The sequence below is a fragment of the Salmo trutta genome, chromosome 2, assembly GCF_901001165.1.
Source record: "Salmo trutta chromosome 2, fSalTru1.1, whole genome shotgun sequence".
NCBI lineage: Eukaryota > Metazoa > Chordata > Actinopteri > Salmoniformes > Salmonidae > Salmo > Salmo trutta.
This window is the reverse complement of record NC_042958.1, coordinates 38,855,218-38,871,382: the sequence shown is the minus strand read 5'-3', so window position 1 is coordinate 38,871,382 and position 16,165 is coordinate 38,855,218.

Genomic DNA, 16,165 nt, shown 5'->3' with positions numbered 1-16,165 from the left:
GGAAAAGATAATGATCATTAGAAAGCAAATTACGGACTCCTCTTTAAATCTGGGTATTCCTCCAAAGCTCCATTTTCCTGAGTCTGCACAACTCTGCCAGGACCTTGGCTCAAGGGAGATACTAAAGTGTTTTAGTACTATATCTCTTGACACAATGATGGAAATAATCATGGCCTCCAAACCCTCAAGCTGCATACTGGACCCTATTCCAACTAAACTACTGAAAGAGCTGCTTCCTGTGCTTGGCCCTCCTATGTTGAACATAATAAACGGCTCTCTATCCACCGGATGTGTACCAAGCTCACTAAAAGTGGCAGTAATAAAGCCTCTCTTGAAAAAGCCGAATCTTGACCCAGAAATTATAAAAAACTATCGGCCTATATCGAATCTTCCATTCCTCTCAAACATTTTAGAAAAAGCTGTTGCACAGCAACTCACTGCCTTCCTGAAGACAAACAATGTATACGAAACACTTCAGCTTCAGTCTGGTTTTAGACCCCAACATAGCACTGAGACTGCACTTGTGAAGGTGGTAAATGACCTTTTAATGACGTCAGACCGAGGCTCTGCATCTGTCCTCGTGCTCCTAGATCTTAGTGCCGCTTTTGATACCATCGATCACCACATTCTTTTGGAGAGATTGGAAACCCAAATTGGTCTACATGGACAAGTTCTGGCCTGGTTTAGATCTTATCTGTCGGAAAGATATCAGTTTGTCTCTGTGAATGGTTTGTCCTCTGACAAATCAATTGTAAATTTCGGTGTTCCTCAAGGTTCCGTTTTAGGACCACTATTGTTTTCACTATATATTTTACATCTTGGGGATGTCATTCGAAAACATAATGTTAAATTTCACTGCTATGCGGACGACACACAGCTGTACATTTCAATGAAACATGGTGAAGCTCCAAAATTGCCCTCGCTAGAAGCCTGTGTTTCAGACATAAGGAAGTGGATGGCTGCAAACTTTCTACTTTTAAACTCGGACAAAACAGAGATGCTGTTCAATCTGACAATTAATCTGGATGGTTGTACAGTCATCTCAAATAAAACTGTGAAGGACCTCGGTGTTACTCTGGACCCTGATCTCTCTTTTGAAGAACATATCAAGACTGTTTCAAGGACAGCTTTTTTCCATCTACGTAACATTGCAAAAATCAGAAACTTTCTGTCCAAAAATGACGCAGAAAAATTAATCCATGCTTTTGTTACTTCTAGGCTGGACTACTGCAATGCTCTACTTTCCGGCTACCCGGATAAAGCACTAAACAAACTTCAGTTAGTGCTAAATACGGCTGCTAGAATCCTGACTAGATCCAAAAAATTTGATCATATTACTCCAGTGCTAGCCTCCCTACACTGGCTTCCTGTTAAGGCAAGGGCTGATTTGAAGGTTTTACAGCTAACCTACAAAGCATTACATGGGCTTGCTCCTACCTATCTTTCCGATTTGGTCCTGCCGTACATACCTACACGTACGCTACGGTCACAAAACGCAGGCCTCCTAATTGTCCCTAGAATTTCTAAGCAAACGGCTGGAGGTAGGGCTTTCTCCTATAGAGCTCCATTTTTATGGAATGGTCTGCCTGCCCATGTGAGAGACGCAGACTCAGTCTCAACCTTTAAGTCTTTACTGAAGACTTATCTCTTCAGTAGGTCCTATGATTAAGTGTAGTCTGGCCCAGGAGTGTGAAGGTGAACGGAAAGGCTGGAGCAACAAACCGCCCTTGCTGTCTCTGCCTTGCCGGTTCCCCTCTTTCCACTGGGATTCTCTGCCTCTAACCCTATTACAGGGGCTGAGTCACTGACTTACTGGTGTTCTTCCATGCCGTCCATGGGAGGGGTGCGTCACTTGAGTGGGTTGAGTCACTGACGTGGTCTTCCTGTCTGGGTTGCCCCCCCCCCCCCCCCTTGGGTTGTGCCATGGCGGAGATTTTTGTGGGCTATACTCGGCCTTGTCTTCGGACGGTAAGTTGGTGGTTGTAGACATCCCTCTAGTGGTGTGGGGGCTGTGCTTTGGCAAAGTGGGTGGGGTTATATCCTGCCTGTTTGGCTCTGTCCGGGGCTATCATCGGATGGGGGCACAGTGTCTTCTGATCCCTCCTGTCTCAGCCTCCAGTATTTATGCTGCAGTAGTTTATGTGCCGGGGGGCTAGGGTCAGTCTGTTACATCTGGAGTATTCTCTTGTCTTATCCGGTGTCCTGTGTGAATTTAAATATGCTCTCTCTAATTCTCTCTTTCTCTCTTTCTTTCTTTCTTTCTCTCGGAGGACCTGAGCCCTAGGACCATGCCTCGGGACTACCTGGCATGATGACTCCTTGCTGTCCCCAGTCCACCTGGCCATGCTGCTGCTCCAGTTTCAACTGTTCTGCCTGCGGCTACGGAACCCTGACCTGTTCACCGGACGTGCTTGTTGCACCCTCGACAACTACAATGATTATTATTATTTGACCATGCTGGTCATTTATGAACATTTTAACATCTTGACCATGTTCTGTTATAATATCCACCCGGCACAGCCAGAAGAGGACTGGCCACCCCTCATAGCCTGGTTCCTCTCTAGGTTTCTTCTTAGGTTTTTGGCCTTTCTAGGGAGTTTTTTCCTAGGGAGTTTTTCCTAGCCACCATGCTTCTTTCACATGCATTGCTTGCTGTTTGGGGTTTTAGGCTGGGTTTCTGTACAGCACTTTGAGATTTCAGCTGATATACGAAGGGCTATATAAATCAATTTGATTTGATTTGATATAATACAATGACATGCCTTAAAGCTAGTCACAGGACCAGGTAATGACTTACCTCAGGCCTATAACAGCACAGGCATGCATACATAATGCATGGCTTCTCTTTAAGACTATATTGATTCTGCTTACTACTCCTGAAGTGCATAATATATGTACTGGGAAATCCCCCATAGTCATGAATTTTCTCCTACAGTTGCCATCTTTCGGATGGGATGTTAAACGGGTGCCTGACTCTCTGTGTCAGAGTAGGGGTGTTAACCCCGGTGTCCTGGCTAAATTCCCAATCTGTCTCTCATACCATCATGGTCACCTAATCATTCCCAGCTTACAATTGGCTCATTCATCTCTCCCCTGTAACTTTTCCCCAGGTTGTTGTTGTAAATGAGAATGTGCTCTTAGTCAACTTACCTGGTAAAATAAGGGTAGAATAAATAAAAAAATCTCACTAGGTCAGGGTTTTCCAGCCTCCATATATCCACTAGTTCTAATGTATCCATTTGTGCTTGAGGGTGATAGTTTGTAGAGTGATTTCCTTTACGATCCATTGAGGTACTTATAATAGATTAATTCGTTGCTTGTGAGCTCAATAGATTATTATATATATTTTCAAAGAAGTGTGGATCATCATTATTTGGCCCATATAGATTAATTATCCAGATCTGTTTTTGGTCCAATAGCATATTTAAAATAAACCATCTTCCTTGTGGATCTTTTTGCACAGTTTGCACAATCGGATCAACATTTGTATTAATTAGTATAATCACCCCTTTTGAGTTTCTTTGCCCATTACAAAAATAGATTTTTCCCTCCCAATCCTTTTTCCACCCAACCTCATCTATATTTGTAGAATGAGTTTCCTGTCAGAAATATATATTATATTCTTTCTCTTTTAGCCATTTAAAAATGGATCTTTTTTTATGATCTGCTAAGCCATTACAATTATAACTGTCTATACTTATTTCCCCACTTCCCATAATGATACCCAAGTTTCAATCATACTTACCACAACCAATGTTTGTAAACTTATCATTAAAAAGCTCCATGATGATTAGTGTCCATATAGCTGTACCATAATATTTGCACTGTTAAGTATACTGTAGTTGCAAATTTGTAAATCTCCAATTGTCCTAATATTCCCCCCACTAAAACCTCCCCCCCATATCTAGGTCTGTTGTCACAGGCCATCTGACCATCTCCCTGACCCTTGATGCACCTTTGCGTCCTAAAGCAAACCCTTGGCTGCCAACTGGCATTGGCCAGAGGGAAATATGGGTAGTCCCATGATAACAGAAATATCTATGAGGGTGCTTTCTAACAAAATAACATGGAAAACAGTCAGAAAAATAAATAGTAACAATAATAGATAATATTAATAGAAATAATAACAGCAGAATCTTATAAATGCATGCTCATATTTAGAAAGTCCTAGCAAGGCTACAAGCACGTCAGCCCAGCCTGCTCAGTTCATTGGATTCAATTGCTAGAACATTTTTGGAAAAATTAAGAGAAAACAACCTAAATATATCCCAAGATCAGTACTTTTTTATGTCCATTACATACATTATATATTTCATGTAGTCCTCATTATATCCTGTTGTATTCCGACAAAAAAAATAAGGAAAAAGGAAAATAGATTCTAACGACCGCTAATGACTGCAAGTAAAAATTAGTCTTAGGCATCACACTGCCCATAAAGGAATACCCAAGTTTAACTTACAATCGACTCTGACACAAATCAAATTTACATTTACATTTACATTTAAGTCATTTAGCAGACGCTCTTATCCAGAGCGACTTACAAATTGGTGCATTCATTGGATCCAGTGGAACAACCACTTTACAATAGTGCATCTAAATCTTTTAGGGGGGGGGGGGGTTAGAAGGATTACTTTATCCTATCCCAGGTATTCCTTAAAGAGGTGGGGTTTCAGGTGTCTCCGGAAGGTGGTGATTGACTCCGCTGTCCTGGCGTCGTGAGGGAGCTTGTTCCACCATTGGGGTGCCAGAGCAGCGAACAGTTTGGACTGGGCTGAGCGGGAACCGTGCTTCCTCAGAGGTAGGGGGGCCAGCAGGCCAGAGGTGGATGAACGCAGTGCCCTTCTTTGGGTGTAGGGCCTGATCAGAGCCTGAAGGTATGGAGGTGCCGTTCCCCTCACAGCTCCGTAGGCAAGCACCATGGTCTTGTAGCGGATGCGAGCTTCAACTGGAAGCCAGTGGAGAGAGCGGAGGAGCGGGGTGACGTGAGAGAACTTGGGAAGGTTGAACACCAGACGGGCTAGCAATGCATGTGAAAGAAGCACGGTGGCTAGGAAAAACTCCCTAGGAAAAACTCCCTAGAAAGGCCAAAAACCTAGGAAGAAACCTAGAGAGGAACCAGGCTATGAGGGGTGGCCAGTCCTCTTCTGGCTGTGCCGGGTGGATATTATAACAGAACATGGTCAAGATGTTAAAATGTTCATAAATGACCAGCATGGTCAAATAATAATAATCATTGTAGTTGTCGAGGGTGACGTCCGGTGAACAGGTCAGGGTTCCATAGCCGCAGGCAGAACAGTTGAAACTGGAGCAGCAGCATGGCCAGGTGGACTGGGGACAGCAAGGAGTCATCATGCCAGGTAGTCCTGAGGCATGGTCCTAGGGCTCAGGTCCTCCGAGAGAAAGAAAGAAAGAAAGAAAGAGAGAAAGAGAGAATTAGAGAGAGCATATATAAATTCACACAGGACACCGGATAAGACAAGAGAAATACTCCAGATGTAACAGACTGACCCTAGCCCCCCGTACATAAACTACTGCAGCATAAATACTGGAGGCTGAGACAGGAGGGATCAGAAGACACTGTGGCCCCATCCGATGATACCCCCGGACAGGGCCAAACAGGCAGGATATAACCCCACCCACTTTGCCAAAGCACAGCCCCCACACCACTAGAGGGATGTCTACAACCACCAACTTACCGTCCGAAGACAAGGCCGAGTATAGCCCACAAAGATCTCCGCCATGTCACAACCCAAGGGGGGGCGCCAACCCAGACAGGAAGACCACGTCAGTGACTCAACCCACTCAAGTGACGCACCCCTCCCATGGACGGCATGGAAGAACACCAGTAAGTCAGTGACTCAGCCCCTGTAATAGGGTTAGAGGCAGAGAATCCCAGTGGAAAGAGGGGAACCGGCAAGGCAGAGACAGCAAGGGCGGTTTGTTGCTCCAGCCTTTCCGTTCACCTTCACACTCCTGGGCCAGACTACACTTAATCATAGGACCTACTGAAGAGATAAGTCTTCAGTAAAGACTTAAAGGTTGAGACTGAGTCTGCGTCTCTCACATGGGTAGGCAGAGCATTCCATAAAAATGGAGCTCTATAGGAGAAAGCCCTACCTCCAGCCGTTTGCTTAGAAATTCTAGGGACAATTAGGAGGCCTGCGTCTTGTGACCGTAGCGTACGTGTAGGTATGTACGGCAGGACCAAATCGGAAAGATAGGTAGGAGCAAGCCCATGTAATGCTTTGTAGGTTAGCAGTAAAACCTTCAAATCAGCCCTTGCCTTAACAGGAAGCCAGTGTAGGGAGGCTAGCACTGGAGTAATATGATCAAATTTTTTGGTTCTAGTCAGGATTCTAGCAGCCGTATTTAGCACTAACTGAAGTTTGTTTAGTGCTTTATCCAGGTAGCCGGAAAGTAGAGCATTGCAGTAGTCCAGCCTAGAAGTAACAAAAGCATGGATTAATTTTTCTGCGTAATTTTTGGACAGAAAGTTTCTGATTTTTGCAATGTTACGTAGATGGAAAAAAGCTGTCCTTGAAACAGTCTTGATATGTTCTTCAAAAGAGAGATCAGGGTCCAGAGTAACGCAGAGGTCCTTCACAGTTTTATTTGAGACGACTGTACAACCATCCAGATTAATTGTCAGATTCAACAGAAGATCTCTTTGTTTCTTGGGACCTAGAACAAGCATCTCTGTTTTGTCCGAGTTTAAAAGTAGAAAGTTTGCAGCCATCCACTTCCTTATGTCTGAAACACAGACACAGCCATTGCACAATAGCCAATAATACATATAGTACTGACAATCCAGAGCAAGTAAACCTGTAAAACCAACCCTCTCTCCACCCACACATATTTCGTTTTTATTCCAGGTTTGTTGCTCTATCACCTATGCTGTTTTACACCTACAGGCCTACATCATTAGGATCAAGAATATCAAAAGGTGCATAAATAGCTCATAAAGAAATATATAATATATAAGCCAGTTATTGTGTTAGTTCTACCGTTAACTTGAATCAGTTTATCCCAGTGTTAACCAGCCCGCCACACACTACTATAGACAACAACAATGTTGACAATACCAAATCAATTTGCCTGTCACGCTCGTCGTCGTAGAGAGAAAGGAACCAATGCGCAGCGGGTTTCGTGCTCAACATATTTATTTATAGAATAATACGAACACCACGGAAGAAAACAATAAACAAACTAATGACATGAAACAGTGAAAGCAGGCTCAACAAAAAGCAGTGCTCTCAAACAACTACCCACGAAAAACAAAGACAAACACACCCTACTATATAGGACTCCCAATCAAAGGCAACTCAACACACCTGCCTTCAATTGAGAGTCCAACCCCAATCAACTAGACATAGAAACACAGACATAGACCAGTGACAAACCCCATAATACATACATCAACTACCCTCTGCCACGTCCTGACCAAACTACAATAACCAAATATACTCTATACTGGTCAGGACGTGACAGTACCCCCCCCAAAGGTGCAGACCCCGGAATGCACCTACACAAAACACAGAAAAACCCCAAAACAACCAGAAAAATCCCCTAAACAAAAAGGGAGGGAAGGGATGGTGGCTGCCGTCAACGACTGAACAGTGCTACACCCCCCCTCCCCAACCCACCTATATGGGAGGCGGCTCAGGTGCGGGACGTGGACTCCACTCCATCCCTGACGTAGTCCACTTAAGTGGCGCCCCTGACCTCGCCCGACTGGCGGGCAATTCTTGCCGCGACCGGCTGGCGGGTGTCTCTGGCTGCGCCCGGCTGGCGGGCAACCCTTGCTGCGCCCGGCTGGCGGGCGGCGAAGACTGCGCCAGCCGGGCGGCGATGACTGCGCCCGGCTGGCGGGCCACTCTGGCAGATCCGGCCCGGCGGGCCACTCTGGCAGATCCGGCACGGCGGGCCACTCTGGCAGATCCGGAACGGCGGGCCACTCTGGCAGATCCGGAACGGCGGGCCACTCTGGCAGATCCGGGCAGACGGGCCACTCTGGCAGCTCCGGACAGACGGGCCACTCTGGCAGCTCCGGGCAGACGGGCCACTCTGGCAGCTCCGGGCAGACGGGCCACTCTGGCAGCTCCGGGCAGACGGGCCACTCTGGCAGCGCCATGCTGGCGGGCGGCGATGACTGCGCCAGCCGGGCGGCGATGACTGCGCCCGGCTGGCGGGCCACTCTGGCAGCTCCGGACAGACGGGCCACTCTGGCAGCTCCGGGCAGACGGGCCACTCTGGCAGCTCTGGGCAGACGGGCCACTCTGGCAGCTCCGGGCAGACGGGCCACTCTGGCAGCGCCCGGCTGGCGGGCGGCGATGACTGCGCCAGCCGGGCGGCGATGACTGCGCCCGGCTGGCGGGCCACTGTGGCAGATCCGGCACGGCGGGCCACTCTGGCAGATCTAGCATGGCAGGTCCACTCTGGCAGATCCGGAACGGCGGGCCCCTCTGGCAGATCCAGAACGGCGGGCCACTCTGGCAGATCCGGGCAGACGGGCCACTCTGGCAGCTCCGGACAGACGGGCCACTCTGGCAGCTCCGGGCAGACGGGCCACTCTGGCAGCTCCTGACTGGCGGGCGGCTCTGGCAGCTCCTGACTGGCGGGCGGCTCTGGCAGCCCCTGACTGGCGGGCGGCTCTGGCGGCTCATGACTGGCGGGCGGCTCTGGCGACTCCTGACTGGCGGGCGGCTCTGACGGCTCCTGACTGGCGGGCGGCTCTGACGGCTCCTGACTAGCGAGCGGCTCTGACGGCTCCTGACTGGCGGGCGGCTCTGACGACTCCTGACTGGCGGGCGGCTCTGACGGCTCCTGACTGGCGGGCAGCTCTGACGGCTCCTGACTAGCGGGCGGCTCTGACGGCTCCTGACTGGCGGGCGGCTCTGACGGCTCCTGACTGGCGGGCGGCTCTGACGGCTCCTGACTGGCGGGCGGCTCTGACGGCTCCTGACTGGCGGGCGGCTCTGGCGACTCCTGACTGGCGGGCGGCTTTGACGGCACCAGACTGGCGAGGCTGGGCTGACGCACTAGATGCCTGATGCGTGGGGCTGGTGCAGGATGTGCCAGTCTGGGCACACGCACCTTAGGGCTAGTGCGGGGAGTGGGAACAGGCCGAGTCAGACTGGGCTGATGCACCTCAAGGCTCGTGCGTGTAGCAGGAAACACTGGACCGTAGAGGTGCACTGGCAGTTTTGAGCACAGGACTGGCATCACCCCTACTGGCTGGATGCCCACTTTCCCCTGGCACATGCGGGGCGCTGGTACTGCGCGTACTGGCCTGAAAATGCTCGGCCTCACCACCGTACCCATCACCCCAAAGCACGGGACCTGTCCAGTTCGTCTCTGCCTATAAAGGGTACGGGGAGCTGGCCTGGGGCTCCATCCTCGCCCCGCCAAACTGCCCTTGTGCCCCCCCAATTTTTTTTATTGGGGCTGCCTCTTGGGCTCCTTTACCAGCCGTGTTCCCCAGTCCTCGCCAGATATCCTCCGCTGCTTGGTCCTGGTATTATGGGTAGTTCTGTCCCGCTCGTCGTTGTAGAGAGAAAGGGACCAATACGCAGCGGGTTTCGTGCTCAACATATTTATTTATAGAATAATGCGAACACCACGGAAGAAAACAATAAACAAACTAACGACATGAAACAGTGAAAGCAGGCTCAACAAAAAGCAGTGCTCTCAAACAACTACCCACGAAAAACAAAGACAAACACACCCTACTATATAGGACTCCCAATCAAAGGCAACTCAACACACCTGCCTTCAATTGAGAGTCCAACCCCAATCAACTAGACATAGAAACACAGACATAGACCAGTGACAAACCCCATAATACATACATCAACTACCCTCTGCCACGTCCTGACCAAACTACAATAACCAAATATACTCTATACTGGTCAGGACGTGACAGTACCCCCCCCCAAAGGTGCAGACCCCGGAATGCACCTACACAAAACACAGAAAAACCCCAAAACAACCAGAAAAATCCCCTAAACAAAAAGGGAGGGAAGGGATGGTGGCTGCCGTCAACGACTGAACAGTGCTACACCCCCCCTCCCCAACCCACCTATATGGGAGGCGGCTCAGGTGCGGGACGTGGACTCCACTCCATCCCTGACGTAGTCCACTTAAGTGGCGCCCCTGACCTCGCCCGACTGGCGGGCAATTCTTGCCGCGACCGGCTGGCGGGTGTCTCTGGCTGCGCCCGGCTGGCGGGCAACCCTTGCTGCGCCCGGCTGGCGGGCGGCGATGACTGCGCCAGCCGGGTGGCGATGACTGCGCCCGGCTGGCGGGCCACTCTGGCAGATCCGGCCCGGCGGGCCACTCTGGCAGATCCGGCACGGCGGGCCACTCTGGCAGATCCGGAACGGCGGGCCACTCTGGCAGATCCGGCACGGCGGGCCACTCTGGCAGATCCGGAACGGCGGGCCACTCTGGCAGATCCGGAACGGCGGGCCACTCTGGCAGATCCGGGCAGACGGGCCACTCTGGCAGCTCCGGACAGACGGGCCACTCTGGCAGCTCCGGGCAGACGGGCCACTCTGGCAGCTCCGGGCAGACGGGCCACTCTGGCAGCGCCATGCTGGCGGGCGGCGATGACTGCGCCAGCCGGGCGGCGATGACTGCGCCCGGCTGGCGGGCCACTCTGGCAGATCCGGCACGGCGGGCCACTCTGGCAGATCTGGCACGGCAGGTCCACTCTGGCAGATCCGGAACGGCGGGCCACTCTGGCAGATCCAGAACGGCGGGCCACTCTGGCAGATCCGGGCAGACGGGCCACTCTGGCAGCTCCGGACAGACGGGCAACTCTGGCAGCTCCGGGCCACTCTGGCAGCTCCGGGCAGATGGGCCACTCTGGCAGCTCCGGGCAGACGGGCCACTCTGGCAGCTCCTGACTGGCGGGCGGCTCTGGCAGCTCCTGACTGGCGGGCGGCTCTGGCAGCCCCTGACTGGCGGGCGGCTCTGGCGGCTCATGACTGGCGGGCGGCTCTGGCGACTCCTGACTGGCGGGCGGCTCTGACGGCTCCTGACTGGCGGGCGGCTCTGACGGCTCCTGACTAGCGGGCGGCTCTGACGGCTCCTGACTGGCGGGCGGCTCTGACGACTCCTGACTGGCGGGCGGCTCTGACGGCTCCTGACTGGCGGGCGGCTCTGACGGCTCCTGACTAGCGGGCGGCTCTGACGGCTCCTGACTGGCGGGCGGCTCTGACGGCTCCTGACTGGCGGGCGGCTCTGACGGCTCCTGACTGGCAGGCGGCTCTGACGGCTCCTGACTGGCGGGCGGCTCTGGCGACTCCTGACTGGCGGGCGGCTCTGACGGCACCAGACTGGCGAGGCTGGGCTGACGCACTAGATGCCTGATGCGTGGGGCTTGTGCAGGATGTGCCAGTCTGGGCACACGCACCTTAGGGCTAGTGCGGGGAGTGGGAACAGGCCGAGTCAGACTGGGCTGATGCACCTCAAGGCTCGTGCGTGTAGCAGGAAACACTGGACCGTAGAGGTGCACTGGCAGTTTTGAGCACAGGACTGGCATCACCCCTACTGGCTGGATGCCCACTTTGCCCTGGCACATGCGGGGCGCTGGTACTGCGCGTACTGGCCTGAAAATGCTCGGCCTCACCACCGTACCCATCACCCCAAAGCACGGGACCTGTCCAGTTCGTCTCTGCCTGTAAAGGGTACGGGGAGCTGGCCTGGGGCTCCATCCTTGCCCCGCCAAACTGCCCTTGTGCCCCCCCAATTTTTTTTATTGGGGCTGCCTCTTGGGCTCCTTTACCAGCCGTGTTCCCCAGTCCTCGCCAGATATCCTCCGCTGCTTGGTCCTGGTATTATGGGTAGTTCTGTCCCGCTCGTCGTTGTAGAGAGAAAGGGACCAATACACAGCGGGTTTCGTGCTCAACATATTTATTTATAGAATAATGCGAACACCACGGAAGAAAACAATAAACAAACTAACGACATGAAACAGTGAAAGCAGGCTCAACAAAAAGCAGTGCTCTCAAACAACTACCCACGAAAAACAAAGACAAACACACCCTACTATATAGGACTCCCAATCAAAGGCAACTCAACACACCTGCCTTCAATTGAGAGTCCAACCCCAATCAACTAGACATAGAAACACAGACATAGACCAGTGACAAACCCCAAAATACATACATCAACTACCCTCTGCCACATCCTGACCAAACTACAATAACCAAATATACTCTATACTGGTCAGGACGTGACATTGCCAGTGTGTATCAGAACAATAATCATCCTTTACATTTTTTATATTGAGATGTATTTTTTAAATGTAAAAGGGTAATGACACCAATTATTTTAGGATCGTATAGGCCTATTCCAATAGAAAACATAGGCAGGTTTTTAATTCCATAATCCTTTATCCTATTCATATTTATTATGTTTTTTTTCTTCTTAAAAGCCAATCGTTCCGATTCACATCCACGAACAAGGGCCGCGCTATATAACAGTTTTTAAGTCATAATATACCAACCTCTACAATTAGGCCATATAATTTCAAACAAAACAAAAACAACCTTGGTATTTTTAATGTACAATCTTCTGATTAAATAAATAAACAATCATAAAGAAAAGAGCTCAACCCATCTTCGTCTTCCCCTATATCAAAACCTTATTTTAAGTCCACATTGTCCATGGTTCCATACTGTATGAATAAAACAATTGTCCATCATGCAAAACGTTTTTTTGTAAAAAACAAATGAATCCATATTTGTAATGTGTTATGCGGTGCAAAAATGTATTGTGTGGACTACTTCAACAGGAGGTAGCTATCACTCACAGCCACGTTGTAATCGTGGAGACTTTGAACATTTGGTTGTTTACATATAATTTATCAACCACTAGACGAACATTCTGCTTCTCTGCTCGGAGCCTTTTGAAAGTGGGGTACAGGGTACGTCGTCTCTGCACTATTTCATGGGGAAATTGTTCATTAATAGAGAATGGGGTGTTCTTCAATTCCCTACCCTGTTGTAACAAGGCAATTTTCATTTTGTAGTGGGTTAGCATAGCTGCAATCGGACAGGACCTTCCTTCTGCTCCGGCGCCGAAACAGTGAGCCCTTTGAAAAACAATTGTTTCCACCTGTTCATTCGTCATTTTGAGATTACGTTTCATGAACACCTTGACTTTTTCCTCCGTTGACTGATAGTTTTCGTTTTCATCCTCCTTTGTTCCCATTATAACAATATTATTTTTCATACTTCCGCATACTTTAGATCAAGTAATTTAGCTTTTATTATCATACCGTAGCCTCTCTGTAGTGTCTTTTAGGGAGCCCATGGTAGTTTTCAATATCTTATTTGCGGCTTGTATTTCTTCCATCATTTTATTACTATAATCCATTCATGTCTCAGCCTCCAGTATTTATGCTGCAATAGTTTAGGTCAGAGGGCTAGGGTCAGTCTGTTATATCTGGAGTATTTCTCCTGTCTTATCCGGTGTCCTGTGTGAATTTAAGTATTCTCTCTCTCTCTCTCTCTCTCTCTCTCTTTTTTTTTTTTCTCTCTCTCTCTTTTTCGTTGTCTCTCTCTCTCTCGGAGGACCTGAGCCCTAGGACCATGCCTTAGGATTACCTGGCCTGATGACTGCTTGCTGTCCCCAGTCCACCTGGTTGTGCTGCTGCTCCAGTTTCAACTGTTCTGCCTGGGGCTATGGAACCCTGGCCTGTTCACCAGATGTGCTACCTTGTCCCAGACCTGCTGTTTTCAACTCTCTAGAGACAGCAGGAGTGTTAGAGATACTCTGAATGATCGGCTATGAAAAGCCAACTGACATTTACTCCTGAGGTGCTGACCTGTTGCACCCTCTACAACCACTGTGATTATTATTATTTGACCCTACTGCTCATCTATGAACACTTGAACATCTTGGCCATGTTCTGTTATAATCTCCACCCGGCATAGCCAGAAGAGGATTGGCCTTCATAGCCTGGCTCCTTTCTAGGTTTCTTCCTAGGTTCCGGCCTTTCTAGGGAGTTTTTCCTAGCCACCGTGCTTCTACACCTGCATTGCTTGCTGTTTGTGGTTTTAGGCTGGGTTTCTGTACAGCACTTTGTGACATCAGCTGATGTAAGAAGGGCTTTATAAATAAATTTGATTGATTGATTGAGAGTGGTCTTAGTGCCAGCATCGGTTTGTGGTGGTAAATAGACGGCTTTGAATGATATAGATGAGAACTCTCTTGGTAGATAGTGTGATTTCCAGCTTATCATGAGGTATTCTACCTTGAGGGGAGCAATACCTCAATACTTTTTTAATATTAGACATCGCACACCAGCAGTTATTAACAAATAGACACACACCCCCGCTCCTCATCTTACCAGACGTAGCTGCTCTGTCCTGCCGATGCACAGAGAAGCCACCCAGCTCTATATTATGTGTCGTCGTTCCGTCTCGGTTAAACATAAGATATGACAGTTTTTAATGTCCCTAATGTTTGGATAGTCTTAATCGTAGATTGTCCAGTTTGTTTTCCAATGATTGCACGTTGGCCAATAATATGGAGGGATGTGGTGGTTTACCTACTCGTCGGCAAATTCTTACAAGGCACCCCCCCTACTCCCCCCCTTTTCCTCCGTCTTTTCTTCACGCTGATGACGGGATTTGGGCCTTGTTTTGCCAACGCAGTATATCCTTCGCATCAGACTCATTAAAGAAAATGTTTTCGTCCAGTTTGAGGTGAGTAATCGCTGTTCTGATGCCCAGAAGCTCTTTTTGGTCATAAGAGATGGTAGCAGCAACATTATGTAAAATGACTTACAAATAAAAAAGCACAGTTGGTTAGGAGCCCGTAAAAAAGGAGCCCATCCCTTCCAGCGACATTATATTGAAAGAATTTGTTATATTTGCATGATTGAGCTTATTCATCATTCATGATTAATTCATCATTAACGTTTGCTTCATTCATGTGGTTGACCAGTACTGGGTCATGCATGTGACAGACCAATATCTTACAAGGCTTCTTCTCTCTTAGCCGAGACCTTGAAACTATCAAAACTGGGCGTACTGCCAAATGGCGGATACTGATAGTGAAGATTTCTTCAATCAGTCACTTGCATGAACACAGAAATTGGTTATTGGAAAAGCACCAAGATAAAATCTGACATCACAGTACCAAAGCATTTCTGCAGCATTAAAGGTCACCAAGAACACAGTGACCTCCATCATTCTTAAATGGAAGAACTTTGGAACCACTAAAACTGGCTGCCTGAGCAATCGGGGGAGAATGGCCTTGGTCAGGGCTCTGACAGAGGTCCAGAGTTCCTCTGTGGAGAACCTTCCAGAAGGACAACCATCTCTGCAGCACTCCACAAATCAGGCCTTTATGGTAGAGTGGAAAGACGGAAACCACTCCTCAGTAAAAGGCACATGACAGCCTGCATGGAGTTTGCCAAAAGGCACCTAAAGGACTCTCAGACCATGAGAAACAAGATTTTCTGGTCTGATGAAACCAAGATTGCACTCTTTGGCCTGAATGAAAAGCGTCACGTCTGGAGGAAACTTGGTACCATCCCTACGGTGAAGCATTATGGTGGCAGCATCATGCTGTTGGGATGATTTTTAGCAGCAGGGACTGGAAGACTTGTCAGGATCGAGGAAAAGATGAACGGAGCAAAGTACAGAGAGATCCTTGATGAATACCTGCTCCAGAGCGCTCAGGACCTCTGAATGTGGTGAAGGTTCACCTTCCAACAGGACGACGACCCTAGGCACACAGCCAAGACAACGCTGGAGTGGCTTCGGGACAAGTCTCTGAATGTCCTTGAGAAGCCCAGCCAGAGCCCGGACTTGAACCCAATCAAACATCTTTGGAGAGACCTGATAATAGCTGTGCAGCGACGCTCCCCATCCAACCTGACAGAGCTTGAGAGGATCTGCAAAGAAGCATGGGAGAAATTTCCCAAATACAGGTGTGCCAAGCTTGTAGCGTCATACCCAATAAGACTAGAGGCTGTAATTTCTGCCAAAGTACTGTGTAAAGGGTCTGAATGCTTATGTAAATCTTATATTTCAGTTTTTTGTGTGATACATTTTCAAAAATGTCTAAAAACCTGTTTTTGCTTTGTCATTATGGGTTTTTGTGTGAAGATTGACGAGGGAAAAAGCAATTTAATACATTTTAAAAT